General features: G+C 37.0%; 1 pseudogene; it reads left to right on the top strand.

Moving 5' to 3' along the window:
* The first annotated feature begins 252 nt into the window (after positions 1-252).
* On the top strand, positions 253-17,811 carry LOC106698592 (annotated as a pseudogene).
* Positions 17,812-18,250: the final 439 nt, after the last annotated feature.

Below are 18,250 nucleotides of genomic sequence, written 5' to 3' on the forward strand. Positions count from 1 at the left end.
GAGGGCTAGGGTGAGACAGGAAAACAAAAGTAACTTCCAAGCTTTTCCATTTCCAGCTCTTTTCTCCAAAATTCTATGATTTGGGGGAACTACACGAATTTTGGGTTTGATCAAATGAAGTAGATTCAAGAGAAAAGACTTTTTCAGATTGTAAAACAATTGCCCTGACTTATATGTGTGTGTATGGGGGGGGGGTGGGGAGGGAACAGTGAGGAAAAAATAAAAAGAAAAGAAAGCATTAAAATGAGAATCATGTATTACAAATTGTGGACAGCAAGAACCTCCAGAGGAAATGGCTACGAGGTACACACCGAGAAAGATGGCAACATGGCAGCAGTGAGATAGCATGTTACAGGATGGCGTGCAACCAGCAAGCGACTACCATGAGAGATGTTGTTCAAAGCTCAAGTTATTCCCTCATCCAAGCTTCATCCCTTTGCTCATGGAAAAATAATGATCTATTTTGGTATCATCTCCAGAAGATGCCAATTCATTAGCAGCCAGCACTTTGCCCAGCATCCACTCAGAAGCAGTGTGTCCATACATGTTGCAAAAGTTTACGTAAGCCCCGTCTGACTGTTAATGTCTTCCCTCTCAAAGCTTCAGGATTCTGCTCTAGCTGGTTTTGCTCAATGATTAGAATGTCTGCCTAAGGACTGAAGGGTCAGGGGTTCAATTCTGGTCAAGGGCACCAAGGGTACATGGGTTGCAGGCTCAATCCCTGGCCCTAGGGCCCTCGTCCGAGCATGTGTAGGAGGTAACCGATCAATGTGTCTCTCAAGTCAATGTTTCTCTCTGTCTCCCTCCCTTCCATTCTATCAATGGAAAGAATATCCTCAAGTGAGGATTAACAAAGAAAAAATGCTGAACAATTCTTTTAAACCTCCCAAAGAAGGAAAATATTTTACATTCAATTATATTATTATATTAAAGACAATTTTGCCTTTTAATTGAATTGTTTACTTCATTTACATTTAATGTTAATAAGATAGAGTTAGATTACACCTGCCATATTATTTTTTGTTTTATATGTTTTATGTCTTTTTTGGTTCTCTATTCCTCCTTTACACTAACTGATTATTTTCCACTAAGTTAATAGTTTTCATGTAATTTTTTATTCTAAGTGCTTTTTTTACTTTTAAAAAATCTTTATTATTGTTAGTATTACATAGGTCCTCCTTTTCCCCCATTCAGCTCTTCTAGCCCACTCCCATCCCACCGTCCAGGCCTTCACTACCACATTGTCTGTGTCCATATATGCCAACCAGTTCATTGGTTAATCTCTTCCCACCCACCCTCCCCTGCCTTCCCTCTGAGGTTCAACAGTCTGATTTTTTATTTTTAAACCATTATTTTCTTAGTAGGTGCTTTAAGGATTTTTACATGCATCTTAACTGATTAGAACTAATTTAGACTTAGATTAGTTCCACTGAGATATAGACACATTATTATGGAAATTAATAGAAATTAATAGCTTGATTACTTTTATCCCATTACCATAGTATTCTTTTTATACTTAGTACATTTATATAAGATTTAAAGTAATCAATGCATTATTATAATTATTACTTTATAAAACTTTTATTTTAAAGAAGCTGGAGAAAGAGGGAAAGTATAGATTTATAGCATTTATAGTTTATGTATGTATATATTCTTATATATATCATTTATATATATTAATAAATATATATATATAACAAATATATATATTTATTAAGGTTCTCTTCCGTTGTCCCTGTAGATTTGAGTTGCCATCTGGTATCATTTCTTTAGCTAATACAACTTTGCTCTTACTCACCTCCTTTGTGATGTCATTGGCAAATAATATTTGGACGGGTTATAGATAAACAATACAATTACATTCACATTATTTTATACAATTTTAAATTAATCAAACAAATAAGAGATAAGCTTTTTATTATTTTTATAGTCCTCCAAACTTTAAGAATGAGTCAGACTTTGCATAAGCCTTGAACTGTGAATCTGAGTGACTAGCAGTTAGGAATTCATACCTAGATCTTAATCAAGCAGGACGTACTTGAAGATGAGGATATAGAAAAAATGTCCAGTGTCTCTCCATTTGCCCTCAGAAAATGAAGGAGATTACAATTTGAATGTGTTAGGAGCCATGCCTGTTAATATTTGCCAGTGATTTAAAAAATTCCTACATGCTGAAGGTCCAATGACTTAAGTATAATTAAAAGCCTAAATTTATAAATTAATTCTGTGTGTAGACAAAAAGTAGTAGATTTTCATGCCACAGAGCAGCAAGAAAAGATTGCAGACCCATTTCCTGGGCTGATGAAACAGGGAATTTATTTGACGGTGGAGGGGTAAAATAAATGACCTGAAAAATACCGTCCAACCATGCATTTTTGTGATTTCAATAGTCACAAACATTATGACTCCTTCTCCTCGGTTTTACCCTATTTTTTACTGAAATGTAAAAATCAGATATTATGTGCAAAAGAATAAAGTTTTTTTTGGGAGAGGTAAAAAGAGGTTTTATCAGAAATAAGCAGCACTTCTCATTTTACAACCGTGGTATCAAAAGAGATGGATACCCTGACCTTGCATTTGAAAGAATGCTGTATGTAGTGTGATAAAAAAGTCGTGGAAGGATTTAGCAGACTTGTAGGTTCAGGCACTAGAGTCCAAGGGTAATGATGCAAAAGTAAAAACATTTTTTAAAAAACCTGCCAAAGTAGAATGACTCTTTCCCTCTGGCAAAATCATTGCCTCCCAGAAATAAAATGTTAACATCCCAACTCTTTCAACTGAGGCCCTCTGATTTTTCCTCACCATGGCCCAGGGGTCAGATCCAAAGCCATCCTGCTCTTAACAAGATATCAAGGTTACAATGAGTGAACTACCTAAGAACTACCTACGGAGCTATCATACAAAAGGGAATGCTTTTAAGTCTGAAAAGACTGCTGAGGAGGACAACAAAAGACAGCTTAAAAGGGAATGAAGGTGGTATCACTGAGACTAAAAAAGAGAAATATAAATTCAACGTTATCAGGAAAAAATAAAATGAGTTTTCTTAATTTGTGACACTTTCTAACCTAAATCTGGAGGGATTCTGAGAGCTCATCTAATCCAAAATTTTAGTCTTCTAGATAAAGAAATTGTAGCCTAAAAAGGTGAATACTGCCCCAAATACATTATTTGAGATTCTTCTGAACCTGTAGTTCTAGAAAGAATAACAACTTAAAAAAAGAAAATGAATGCAATTGAAAGTGTGTAGGCAAAAATGTAAAGGGAGAAAGTATATTAAAAATAAAAAGCTGCCAAAACCGGTTTGGCTCAGTGGATAGAGCGTCGGCCTGCGGACTGAAGGGTCCCAGGTTCGATTCCGGTCAAGGGCATGTACCTGGGTTGCGGGCACATCCCCAGTGGGAGATGTGCAGGAGGCGGCTGATCGATGTTTCTCTCTCATCGATGTTTCTAACTCTCTATCTCTCTCCCTTCCTCTCTGTAAAAAAAAAATCAATAAAATATATTAAAAAAAATAAATAAATAAAAAATAAAAAGCTAAACATATCTATATTACTTCATAGATACATCCCTACGAACTAAAAGAAAAAAAAATAATTAAAGTCCCATGTTTAGACATTTATGATGATTTTTACAAGATTAGAAAAGATCATAATACTACTTTGGGAAATGACTTAATAGATAAATGCAAAAACATTGCATTTTATTTTTGACATGACATGTATGGGGAGTCCCAGACATTTCCACTAAGGAAGCAAGATTACTTGCCAATACTTTAAAAATGGACAAGTGGTCAATGCTTATGGAGAAATCTAAGGTGATTATCCAGGTTAAACCAAGGCATATCAGTCCTCAGTTTTATAAAGGGCTTTTACACAGAGGATGAGTTAGTATCTGTTTACAATAGCTATAAAATAATAGAAAATACAGAGAATATGTAAGGAACATTTATTAAAGAGCTTTCTTTCTCTACCTCAGATCATACAGTGGATTATGGAAGTGAAAATGAAAACAAATATGCATACAGGTGCACACAGACAGCCAGGAGTATTATATTATTTTATGCCATTAAAAACCCCAGAGTCTGTTATTATTTTCCCCTGGGTATAGACAGAAATAGCTTCAATAATTGGAATCAGATTGGGATGACCTTTTCCAGAACAGATTATTTACTCGCATAACACAAATAAAATGAGGAACTATTTAAGCACTGAAGGGCAAACCTCTAAAATACCACTTACAGCACATCTAGATGGACTTTCCTACCATCTCAGTTATCTCTTGAAAGTATAAAATTTTCTTAAAAATCAATGGAAATTTATTCACATCTTTAAAATCTAGCCTAGCACACAATACTACAGATAGATAATAACTAGCACATTAGAGGTTCAATAGGTATTAAATGAATTCCAAGGCCAGGAAGACTTATTCTGTTTCTATTTTGAAGGGATAGAAGGACCCATTTAGCTTCAAGGAAGGCTGGAAATGTGTTAGTAGAGCTACACATTAACATTCCTGGTAAAAATAGAGTTCAGTTAAAAAATAAGGAGATAATAAACATTCATTCAGTAGGTGTGTAACATTCTCTGACACATATCTCATCGTAGTAATAATGAAGTGATCCACCCACTGCCTCACCAGCATCACTAATGAAGCTGGACCCCTCTTTTCTATTACTATTAAAAGTTATTATTATTGAAAAGACTGTCTTGACTCCATTATATGTTCTTGCCTCTTTTGTCAAGTATCAATTGAGCATAATGGTTTGGGTCGATTTCTGGGTTCTCTATTCTATTCCATTGATCTATATGCCTGTTCTTGTGCCAGTACCAGGCAGTTTTGAGAACTGTGGCTTGATGTCTGGTATTGAGATCCCTCCTACTTTGTTCTTCTTTCTCAGGATTGCTGCAGCTATTCGGGGTCTTTTTTTATTCCAGATGAATTTTTGGAGAGTTTGTTCTAAGTCTGTGAAATATGCCATTGGTATTTTAATGGGGAGTGCATTGAATCTATAGATTGCTTTGTGTAGTATGGACATTTTGATGATGTTGATTCTACCAATCCATGAACATGGTATGTTCTTCCATCTGTTTATGTCTTCCTCTATCTCTTTTTTCAGTGTCCTATAGCTTTCTGAGTACAGGTCTTTTACTTCCTTAGTTAAGTTTATTCTTAGGTATCTTAATTTTTTTGGTGCAATGGTAAATGGGATTGTTTTTTTTTAATCTCTCTTTCTGTAAGTTCACTATTGGTGTATAAAAATGCCATAGATTTCTTGGCATTAATTTTGTATCCTGCTACATTGCTGAATACATTTATTAAGTTTAATAATTTTTTGATAGAGTCTTTCGGGTTTTCTATGTACAGTATCATGTCTGTCTTCTTTTCCAATTTGGATACCTTTTATTTCTTCTTGTTGTCTAATTGCTATAGCTAGCACTTCCAGTACTATGTCGAACACGAGTGGTGGAAGTGGGCATCCCTGTCTTCTTCCTGTTCTTAGGTGAATAGGTTTTAGGTTTTGCCCATTGAGTATGATGTTGGCTGTAGGTATGTCATATAAGGCTTTTATTATATTGAGGTATGATCCCTCAAATTGGACAGATACATGCAAAAAAATGAAATTAGACCACTAACTTACACTATACACAAAAATAAACTCAAAATGGATAAAGGACTTAAACATAAGATGGGAAACCATAAAATTATTAGTGAATCCATAGGCAGCAAAATCTCAGCCATATGCTGAAGCAATATCTTCACTGATACAGCTCCTAGGGCAATGGAAACTAAAGTAAACAAATGGGACTACATCAAAATAAAAGGATTCTGTACAGCAAAAGAAACCATCAACAAAACATCAAGAAAGCCCACTGCATGGGAGAACATATTTGCCAATATTATCACCGATAAGGGTTTAATCTCCAACATTTGCAGGGAACTCAAACAACTTAGCAAAAGGAAGATAAACAACCCAATCAAGAAATGGGCTACGGGCCTTAATAGATACTTTTGGAAAGAGGACATACAGAAAGCCAAGAGACATATGAAAACACAAAGTCACTAATCATCCGAGAGATGCAAATCAAAACGACAATGGGTACCATCTTACACCTGTCAGAATGGCTATCATCAACAAATCAACAAATGACAAGTGCTGGAGAGGATGTGGAGAAAAAGGAACCCTCATGCACTGATGGTGGGAATGGAGACTGGTGCAGCCACCGTGAAGAACAGTATGGAGTTTCCTCAAAAAACTAAAAATGCAACTCCCATTTCACCCAGTGATCCCACTTCTAGGAATATATCCCAAGAAACTAGAAACACCAATCAGAAAGGATATATGCACCCCTTATGTTCATAGCAGCACAATTTACCATAGCTAAGATTTGGAAACAGCATAAGTGCCCATCAGCAGATGAATGGATTAAAAAACAGCGGTACATCTACACACTGGAATACTATGCCACGGTAACAAAGAAGGAATTCTTACCATTTGCAACAGCATGGATGGAACTGGAGAGCATTATGCTAAGCGAAATAAGCCAGTCAGAGAAAGATAAATATCACATGATCTCACTCATTTGTGGAATGTAATGAACAACATAAACTGATGAACAAAAATAGATTCAGAGACAGAGAAGCATCAATCAGACCGTCAAACCTCAGAGGGAAGGTAGGGTAGGAAGGGGGTAAAGGGAAGAGATCAACCAAAGAACTTGTATGCATGCATATAAGCCTAACCAATGGACACAGACACCAGGGGGGTGAGGGCATAAGTGGGGGTGGAGGCAATGGGGGGATAAGGATACATATGTAATACCTTAATCAATAAAGAAAAAAAGTTATTATTATTACCAAAATAAGTTTAGTTCATGCTCCTCTTTTCTCAAATTCATTTTTTCTCAGTTGATGCCTCACAATCTATACCACTAAGATAAATAACATTTGTGTTTTATGCTTTTTTGTCTGAGAACAGAAGCCAATATAATGTCTCTAATTTGGACAATACCGGGCTCTTAACTAGTCAACTACAATGCCTTGTGTTTTCAGTTGTCTCAAATGGTCCTGAGGACAATGGACTAGGGCAGGGGTGGGCAAACTTTTTGACTCAAAGGCCACAGTGGGTTCTTAAACTGGACCGGAGGGCCGGAACAAAAGCATGGGTGGAGTGTTTGTGTGAACTAATATAAATTCAAAGTAAACATCATTACATAAAAGGGTACGGTCTTTTTTTTTTTTTTAGTTTTATTCATTTCAAACGGGCCGGATCCGGCCCGCGGGCTGTAGTTTGCCCACGGCTGGACTAGGGTCATAGAGATTGGAGTTAGTTTGATTAGGTTGTTCATTACTTCCTTTTGCAATCACAATGAGGAAGTTCACTATTGTACATATGCACTTGGTATTATGTACACCTCTAAACTTTGACAGAAAGACAATAGCAGTGAAGTCAGTGCAGCCGAGATTCCAGCTTTTACTAGTTCTTCAGCAAACAGGCTAGACCCTCTGCGCCTTATTTTCAGAATCTCCAAAGATGTAATAATATCTGGGTGATCTTAAGCTGGCAGACACCAACATGAGATCACCTAGCCGGCATCACTCCTGATTGGTTGATGCTCATGCCAGTGACATTGTTAAACATTTTTAGTAATCCTTATGATATCTATAACATAGGATACTTTCAGAGATTAATAGATTGTGTCTAGGAAGTTTAAATACTTAATCCCCTGCTTTCAGTCACTATTAATGTGTAATATATAATATATACCAACTTGTTGACACACTTGCAGATGCATATTATATACTTTTTCTTTAAGGCATGATATTGGAAGAAGATGATCACACTGCTCTGAGTATATGAAAACAATAACTATCCTCTTACATGTAAAGATGAAAGTTATGTCAGTGCTTCTCTAAAACAACATTCCAATGGTAACATTAATATATTTTTACCTTAATATATTCTTTATTTGACAAAGATTAAGAATATATTTGTTTTGTATTATACTTAGTATATTACTTTAAATAATTATGATAACTCATAAATTAGTAATGTAATAAACATGCATTTCTAACCCAATTGATTTAAAAGAACTTTCCTGTTACATGTATTACTTCTCCTAACTTTTAGTTTTCCAAAGGTTTTATGCAATGCATCTCAAATGAATGTGTACAAAATATTTAATAATTCAGACATTTCAAAATAGTGATAAAGAGATAATGAAAGTGTCTTGGTTTTTTTTTAAAACTCAAAGTTCTTTCCAAGGATAATCATCCACTGTAGCAAGAACATTTAATCCATTATTTAGAGTTTGACTGCCATCTACAGGGGTAATTTATTCTTGTTGTCTTCCATTTACAAATAATCAATATGACTAAATCTTCCCTAATTTTATAAAATTGGGGCAGGGGAGACTTGTAAAAAAGTAATTTGTTTCACTTAAAGATTGCTCTTAAGAAAATTTAAATGATCACTCTTTAAGCTCTACATGTGATGTAGTGTGCATTGATTTAGTGTCTTATTGAGATATGGACTAATCATTCTCTTTTACATGATAAAATGCTTAAAAGCTCATTTTAGGACCACAGTATAAAAACCTCCCCATAAAACGATCCTAATTTAATGCCTAGTTTATTTCTTTAATCGTTTATTTTAATAGAACTTCTAAACGCTTCAGCCAAGAGTATTGATAAGACAATGAATGAACCAAATATAGTTGTACAAGATAAATAGCAAATGGTTTTATGGATCTGATTCAGGAAATGATCAGGCTAAAAGCAAAGTAGAAAATGCTTAAGTTAAAATGATTTAAATGAGGAATCTTTAAAACACAAGCTCTATTTTTTTTGCATGACACATTTTTGATGAGTTTATTCGTATATGTGCATCAATATATAAAAGTATTCACTTATTTTTAATAATAAAATTAATGCATATATTCAATAACAGAATAAATAGTCACATTAACTCTAGAATATCTGACAAAATCTTTTCTAACTAGCCACTCTTCCCTCATTTCTAACTTTGTCTCAATACATAAGAACTTGTGCTTGTTAGTCTTATGATTTAAAAAATATATAGTATCAACACATATGTGTGTATATTTATACATATATGCTAAAGGCCCGGTGCACGAAATTTGTGCACTGGGGGGCGGGATCCCTCAGCCTGGCCTGTGCCCTCTCACAATCTGGGACCTCACTCCTTACTGCCCACCGGCTCACTGCTCCTTAGCACTGCTGTGAGCCTGGCTTCTGTCTGCACAGTGCTCCTGTGGGAGTGCAATGACCACCAGGGGGCAGCTCCTGCATTGAGCGTCTGCCCCCTGGTGGGCAGTGTGCATCATAGTGACCAGTCATTCTGCCCTTCCGTTGATTTGCAGGTTAGGCTCTTATTATATAGGATTTTAAACATAACATATGGGTGTACCTTCCAGATAAGATTTATTAAGATGCACTGCTTCCTGATAGCAGCCAATGCACAGCAAAGCCATCCTCCCTTAGACTGCCTCCAAATCACACAACACAAGCCTGTATTCTATAACATATTCTTTCTCACACCTCTGATTGAGATGCCCACACAGTTCCCATGGTGTGTTTCCCTTGCTGTAACCAAGTAATAAGCCCAACTTGTTCAGATACAGGAGGGTCCTAATGGACTCTGGCAGAGGAACATCGAGTCATTTAATATATAATGTAAGAACAACACATATATTGGTTACCTGCAAACCATTCCAAAAGTAGATTAAGAAGGAAACTAAAAATGGACTTTTCTTAGAAATGTTTGAATAGGCTTTTAGATTTTTAACTTTTAAGATTTCATTTTAACTAGCACTCTTTTGAGTGAAAAGCATGGAAATCAGCCTTAACTAGTTAAGCCACAAGCAATCTGGTCTTTCTCCACATCATTCATTTGTATTGTCCTATGTCTTTATTTTGATTCTAGAGAGCCATTTGTTGTTCCAGTTTTCTTTGTTCATATATAGCACGTTGTCTCAGGAGAAGCTGGGACACTCCCTTTATATCCAAATGTGGGCTGTAGGGAACCAGAGGTAAGGCCATTCCCCTCCACAGCAATAGCCCCAGGAAGAGTCACATCACCCAATTGTGGCTAATGAGGTGCCACAGGTGACCTGCTGGAGGGATTCTGGGTGAGATCATAACTAGATGCAATAACTGATATTGCTACAGTCATACTTTCAACAGCCTGAGGATAAGGGCAGCATGGAAGATGGAAAAGTAGAGAGAAGAAAAGAACTGGGTCCTTCAAGGTATTGTTAATACATAAAGTTAAAAATCCTGATGTTCATTCTACTTCCTAAGTGATCCAGTGTGGGATATAATAAATGAACTTATTGATTAGTCTAGAATTAAGTGAGATTTCTCTTAGAGGCATCAGAAATCTCTCTAAAACACTCTTTTTCACATAGTAGATGAAAATAACTATCTCATGGTTCCTGAGCCAAAATTACCACCCAAACATGTTATAAGTCTTTCAATATCTCTCTCTCTCTCTCTCTCTCTCTCTCTCTCCCTCTCTCTCTCTCCCACTTCCATCCCTCCATCCCTTCCTCATCTCCGTTTCACTAGCAGAAATCTTCCCTTAGATCAAGACTAACATTAGAGTTGAAGAGTCCAGTATGGATCCTTGAAATTAAGACAAGACAAAGGGTTCCTTTGAGAAAGTGGTGCAGGAGCCTAGACAAATGTCAAGGATTGCTGAGAAAAAGGATACACTAGTAGGATCGTATGTGGGGGAGCAGAGGTAAATTTAGAGCACTCCAGAATTCATGTTCAGAATCTAGTTATATAAAGATTTTATTCTGAGCATGGTCTTATTCTAATGACCATTTTAAAATGAATTTCTCAGTAGTAAAAAAGATGGACTGGAAAGACAGTGTAAGGGCAGAGAAAATGTTAGGTTACCTATGTCAGGTTTCGGGTGAGTTGAAGAAGACAATTAGTAAAGCCAAGAAGATATATTAGAATAAATAAGACATGATAACCTTTGGAAAATGAGTGGATGAGAAGTCAAAGGAGATTTAAAATATCAAACCAAACAGAGATAGAAATGAGAAAGAGAACACACATTTTGAAGCAAATGTTACATGCTTGTTTTAAGACATGCTGAAATCTGAGTTGAACAATCAGTCAAAAACTAGGTGTATATTAGAGCTTAGAAGAGGACAGGATTGGGAAAGAGATTTTAATATAAATAAACTGAATACAAGAAGTACAATAAGTTTTAAAAGTATATGTTTCAAATTACTTGATTTTTACAGTTTATACTAAAAAGAAAATAATGGACCCATAAAGATGCCATTAATAATCCTATATAATAAAAGCGTAGGATGCAAATTGTCCCCTCAACTGGAGTTCTTCTGGGAGTTTGACCAGGGGGCAAGCCGGCTTGGGGAAGGGAGGGAGGCCCTGGCTGGTGGCAGCAGGCGGCCAGAGGAAGGGAGGGAGTATGCGGCCTTCAGCCAGCAGCCCACCAGTGCACAAATTTCATGCACTGGGCCTCTAGTGCTTTTTATGAAAAGGCTCTCTCCAAGCTCATTTCACTTTTAATCTTTCAGTCCTTAAATTTTAACTGTCATTATTTTAATTAACTATGATTTAATCATTATTTCACATTAGGATTAGCCATGCTTTATTCTATTATCATATGCTATAAATCAAGATACATGCAAAATACAATTATCCTATATAATAAAAGAGTAATATACAAATCAACCAATCAGCGGAACAACTGGTCACTATGATGTGCACTGACCACCAGGGGGCAGATACTCAATGCAGGAGCTCCCCCCTGGTGGTCAGTGCGCTCCACAGGGGAAGCGCCACTCAGCCAGAAGCCAGGCTCATGGCTAGTGAGCACAGCGGTGGTGGTGGGAGCCTCTCTTGCCTCTGTGGCAACACCAAGAATGTCCAACTGATGGCTTAGGCCCACTCCCCGCGAGGCCTCCTGGACATCCCCTGAAGGCTCCCAGACTGTGAAAGGGCACAGGCCGGGCTGAAGGACCCCCTCCCCGAGTGCATGAATTTTGTGCACTAAGCCTCTAGTTAACTTATAATATTGCTTACATTACTAGTTGGGAACATATGATCTGGAGAGTTGACAAGTAATTAAAAGTGTTAATATTAATTCAAGTAAATGTACTTTTCTTTTATGTAGTACTATAAATTTGCTCTCAGTCTGATGTTTATCAAATTAATAAAAAATGAATGCAATAAGTTTAACTGTTACAATTAAAGGGTTTTGGACATTATATTTTTACCAAATACTGGCTGGAATCACGAATTGAAATTAGTATCCTATTCTTCTAAAACAAGTATTTGTGTGTGTGTGTGTGTGTGTGTGTGTGTGTGTGTAAGTTCTTTATAGTTTAATGTATTACATAATTCTTCTTTTTTCCCCATTGACCTTTCCCCATCCACCCCCAAGCCCCAGCACATGCCCTCATCCCATCCTGCCCCCGTCTGTGTCCATTGATTATGCTCATATGCATGCATACAAGTCTTTTGGTTGATCTCTTACCCACTCAACCCCTGCCTTCCCTCATAAGTTGGGCAGTCTAGTCAATGCTTCTATGACTTGTTCTGTACATCAGTTTATGTTGCACATCAGTTTATGTTGTGCATTATACTCCACAAATGAGTGAGATCATGTGACATTTATCTTTCTTTGACTGGCTTATTTCACTTAGCATAATGCTCTCCAATTCCATCCATGCTGTTGCAAATGGTAAGAATTTCTTCTTTTTTACAGCAGTGTAGTATTCCATTGTGTAGATGTACCACTGTTTTTTAATCCATTCATCTGCTGATGGGCACTTAGGCTGTTTCCAAATCTTAGCTATTGTAAATTGTGCTGCTATGAACATATGGGTGCATATATCCTTTCTGATTGGTGTTCTGTTTCCTTTGGATATATTCCTAGAAGTGGGATTACTGGGTCAAATGGAAGTTCCATTTTTAATTTTTTTTTAAGGTAGAGAGAATTCTCTCTGTGTATCTTATACTTTTGATTGGAGCAATGTTCTTGACAAGAACTTTTACTCATTCTCAAAGATAAAAAAAATAATTACAAATGGGTAATTTCAGTAATTCATTTATCTTGTAAGCCACGGTTGAGCTCAATTGTGTAACACACAATTCAACAATGTAAGAATATTACTTCTGTACGTGTAAAACAATTTTTTTGAGAAAAAATCTAAACGTCCATCAAAGTCCAATAATGGCTTGAATAAGCTCAATATAACTCTCCCAGTGCAGAACTGTGTTGATTTGCTGATCTGAGGACACACATGTGTGGCCTCTCTGAAGAGGAACTAGTTGAGCAAAGAGAATTTTAGGTATCCCTCACTACTTTTTTTTCATCTCCATCTCCTCTGTAAAGCAAAATTTTAGCTAAAGCCTGACCAATTAAGTAATAAATGGGTATTGCATACTAACTTGTAAAATATGAATGCTGTATTTTTTGTTTATTTGTGGGGTTTTTTTGTTAATCCTTATCTAAGGATATTTTTTTTCTATTGATTTTTAGAGAGAGTGGAAGGGAGGAAGAGAGGGGGTCGAGAGAGAGAGAGAGAGAGAGAGAGAGAAGAGACACATCGATTGATTGCCTCCCGCATGTACCCTGACCAGGGCCAGGGCCCAAGCCTGCGACCAAGGTACATGCCTTGACCAGAATTGAAACTGAGACCCTTCAGTCCTCAGGTCAATGTCTACCCACTGAGCCAAACTGGCTAGGGCTGAATGCTGTATTTTAAACAGAGAAAATAATATAAAGATGGATGTTCATTTTCAAAGTTTGAGAGGCTTGAGAGGAAACCCCAGGACTGGTTATATGTATATCCATGTGGGGAAAATAAATAGAACCTGTGCACCAAATCCTACAAAAAGTAATTCCAGATAAACTGTAGCTCTTGGTAAGAAGAGCAAAATGATAAGACTTCCAGAAGATAATACAGGAAAATATCTTCATTGCCTTGGTTTGGAGAGAGATTTTTTTTTAACAATATACAAAAAGCATTCATCTTAAAGGGAAGATCAATACCACAAACCACTATACAATTAAAAATGTCTGTTCATCAAAATATACTATACAAAATACAACATGAAGCATGTAATCAAGAAAAGACTCATGTCCAAAATGATTTTTAAAAAACTCACATCGATCTATAAGAAAACACATAGCCAACACAATAGAAAAATAGACAAAAGTCACAAAGAGACTAACAATTAAAAATGGGCTCAAACCTCATTGGTCATCAGGAAAATTCCAATTAAGACTTTAATGAGATATTACTACATATGCCAACATGGCTAAAACTGGAAAGAATGGCACCACCAATCACTGCTAAGGGTGTGGAGCAACAGAGACTCAACACTCTTTTCAGGAGAGTAAATGGGTACAATTATTTAGAAAGAGCATTTTACTCACTACTACTTTGAACAGACCCGTAACACAAAGCTCTCACAATATACTCCTAGGTATATTAGCAACAGATATATACATATCTGCATCTACATCTACATATGTGTGTGTGTGTGTGTGTGTGTGTGTGTGTGTGTGTATATATATGTATATATATATATATATATATATATATCCAATTAAATATACTTGCAAGGCAGGGAAAACTAAACTACTATATTACAAGTCAAGATAGTGGCTACCTTTGGGAAGAAAGGGGGGTTACTATTTGGGAGGGGGCATAGAGGTGCTTCCGGACTAGGGCCAGGATTCTATTTAGACTTGGGCAGTGGTTACATGGGTGCTCACTTTATGAGAGTCTATTGAGCTACACATTTATATTTTTTGTGTACTCTGCTATCCTGAGCCAAGGCATTTCCCAATAAGAAGATGTATTTAAAGTTTAACAACTTTATTTTTTTTTAAATAAACACAGATCTTCCTATTTCCAAATGAAGAGAAGTGTCTGTTACCTGAATAGGCAGATATTTCAGATTTACAAAACACAGATCTTCAGTGCCTTGCGTGGATGATAGAAACCCAACCACTTCACAAAACAGAGCTCCATCCACTGAATGTCACTGATGAAAAGCCAAGGATAAGTGTAACATCAACACAACAGGAAAAAAGAATTCCATGCTGAGAGGAGGCAGTTGGTCTAAGTCCTTGTCCATATTGTATCTTCTTCACAGAAATGTGTTTACTCCTCTTGAAACCTATTAATCCGAAAATGAAGGACCTTGAGCGATTTCAACCTCAATGCTGCATTGTTGGGGAATGTTTTTTATTTGAAAAATTATTTTTCCTTTGCAATGTTTGATGGAAATCCTGCACTGCAAAAAAATGTAGGTCTTAGAGTCAAGTTCCCTTGAGAAAAATGAATATTTTAGAGGCCAAACCCTTTTTATGTCAAAGCTTACTGTGGATAAGCAGCATATAGCAGACTGGAGGATTATATTTAGCAGATTAACCCGAGTCCCCAAAGTGTCACACATCTCTGAAGCTACTCGGGGTGAGCTGACAGCTTCCAGAGAAGCAACTGGCTGCAGTGGGACCCGCACTGTATCTGAAGTAAGACCAAAGACTGAATTCTGCTCTGAGCAAAGAAAATCAATGTGAAAAGCAGCCTCTTTATTTTTTTATATCCCATGGGTAACGGTAAAATATCGAGTGAAAGAAGTGATGAACATTTTTCTAGGTTATTAAACTGCTCGCATTGTCCTTGAGACATGGGGCCCAAAGTCAGTTATTTCTGTTGGACAGAAAGTAAAAGTCCGGACGTGGAATCTGGGGCTTAATAGAGCATTAAGAAATAACAAGGTGAGCGCAGAGCCAGCCAGGCCTTCAGCATGCACCAAGCTGGTTGTTAGAAGAAACCAGACCCTGGCCGTGGACAGCATTCAAACCGAAATGAAACCAAATTGACTACCTGGACAGGCCCAGCATTGCAAAGAGGCAGACTTCATTGTACTCTCCAGTGAAGGCAACAACTCAAACAATAAATCAAAGAATGAATTTCATGACCTTTCTCTCTTGCCCATAAAATGTGGTTTGCTCTGGGACAGAACTGCATAAAGCAAAGAGAAATCTATTTCAGGGAAAGAAAACCCTGCAGCAGATAAGGGGACCTTGTGTCTGATAATCCCATGCTTGGTTACGACCAGGCTGGCCAATCAGCACGGGAACCACTTCTCCGATTTAGGAGTTGCCTCCCCTACCAGTTGCCTCTCTGAAAAAAAGGACGTATAATTGGGGGGGGGGGGGGAACCTCTTGAGACTCCTTCCAAGTAATCAGGAAGAAGCACTACCTCAGTATCTCAGCCCATCAGCGTCTTGCACCTTCTGTCTGAACACAGATACGGTTTCGCTTTGCTTTAGGGAGGCGAGGAAGATGAAACTGCAAAATATCAAGTGATTCTCTGGATACTGCACCTTGCATGAGATTTCTCCCTCTGATTTGCTCTCACAGGATTGCCTTAGGTCTCTACTATGGAAATACAAGCCTCTCCTACCTGTACAAACTCATAAACACCAACCATGGCTCTTATCATAGTGGAGCTTTATTTAATGCCCTGTAATATATATCTCCCAAACATGTGCCATTGCTGTTTAAGATTTCAAATCTCTTTTTTGAACTGCACAAATAAGATGTATCATTATTAATTCATGTGGTTGATATTTGTGCAGGCTTACCCACAAGTCTACCATTTTCAGAGCTGGCTTCTCAGATCGCCAGGGATCATTTTTATTTTTCCTGGACCGCATTTGTTAAAATTCTTTTTAGTATAGTCTGTTGGTAATAAACTCTCTCTGTTTTGATTTATCTAAAGCTCTTTGTTTCACCCTCATCCTTGAAACATTTTTTCCAAGTCTATCATTTTAAATGATAGTTATTTTCTCTCACTCTTTTAAATGTATTATTCCACAGTCTTCTGGCTTCCTTTGTTGCTACTGAGAAGAAAGACATCAGTTTAACAACAATTTATTTATGTGTAACCCATTTTTCATTCTGACAGCTTTTAAGATCTCTTCTTTTTCTTGGATTCTTTTTCTACCATATCTATTATACATAGATTGAATTTACTTTTATTATATTTGGTATACAGTTTGCTTCCCATATATGAGGATTATTATCTTTAATCAGTACCAGATGATTATCAGTTTTCATATGTTTGTATTATCAAATATTATGTATTTTTCATTGTGTTGCTTCTCTCATTTCCTCTTGGAATTTAGATTATGTCATTATTAGACTACCTCACTCTATCTTCCAGTTCTCATTATACTAATAGGAAACAAGAAATAAATAGCCCTTTCGACCAGAACCTCCATTTTTCCAGTAATTTGTCAAAATGACTAACAAAGGGAAAGAGGAGAGGCACCCGCTATATGTTCTCTAAGCCTTTTAGAAAACATGGAGTTGTTCCTTTGGCCACATACATGTGAGTCTACAAGAAGGTGATATTGTGGACATCAAGGGAATGGGCATTGTTTAAAAAGGAATGCCCCACAAATGTTACCATGGCAACACTGGAAGAGTCTACAGTGTCACCCAGCATGCAGTGGGCATTGTTGTGAACAAGCAAGTTAAGGGCAAGGTTCTTGCCAAGAGAATTAATGTACCTATTGAGCATGGTAAGCACTCTAAGAGCTGAGATAGCTTCCTGAAACGTGGGAAGGAAAGTGATTAGAAAGCGAAGGAAGCCAAAGAGAAAGGTACCTGGGTTCATCTGAAGTGTGAGCCTGCTCCACTCAGAGAAGCACACTTTGTGAGAACCAATGGAAAGGAGCCTGAGTTACTGGAACCCATTCCCTATGAATTCATGGCATGATAAGTATGAAGAAAAAAAAAGACCTCTGTACTGATAAAAATGTTTCTCTTAATTGAGTAGAAATGTGATGTTCCTTCCCCTCCCCCCAAAAAAATAAAGAAAACTTTTGTCTTAAAAAAATAAAAGAAATTAAATGAATAACACACCCAAATTGGACAAATTCAAAGAGAAAGATGTAGCATATAAAAATGCCTATTTAAAAGTTGGACAGATGAAGGGACCATGAGCCTTCATGCAGCAATCAAGTCAGTTAGGATGAATGAGTTAGCAGCTTAGGCCACAAGGAACAAGAAGATGAAGTGGGTCCCAGAACTCAGAACGACATGGAGCTGTGTATTGCAGGCCATTTTGAGACAAGCAAGAACATTTTGGGGAAGGGTAAAGCTAACGAAGGCAACTAGTCAGAGGATTAATTATCCTTGTCATTCTTCTTCCTTCC

This window comes from Myotis lucifugus, unplaced genomic scaffold (assembly GCF_000147115.1).
Source record: "Myotis lucifugus unplaced genomic scaffold, Myoluc2.0 scaffold_201, whole genome shotgun sequence".
In the NCBI taxonomy this organism is placed as follows: Eukaryota; Metazoa; Chordata; class Mammalia; order Chiroptera; family Vespertilionidae; genus Myotis; species Myotis lucifugus.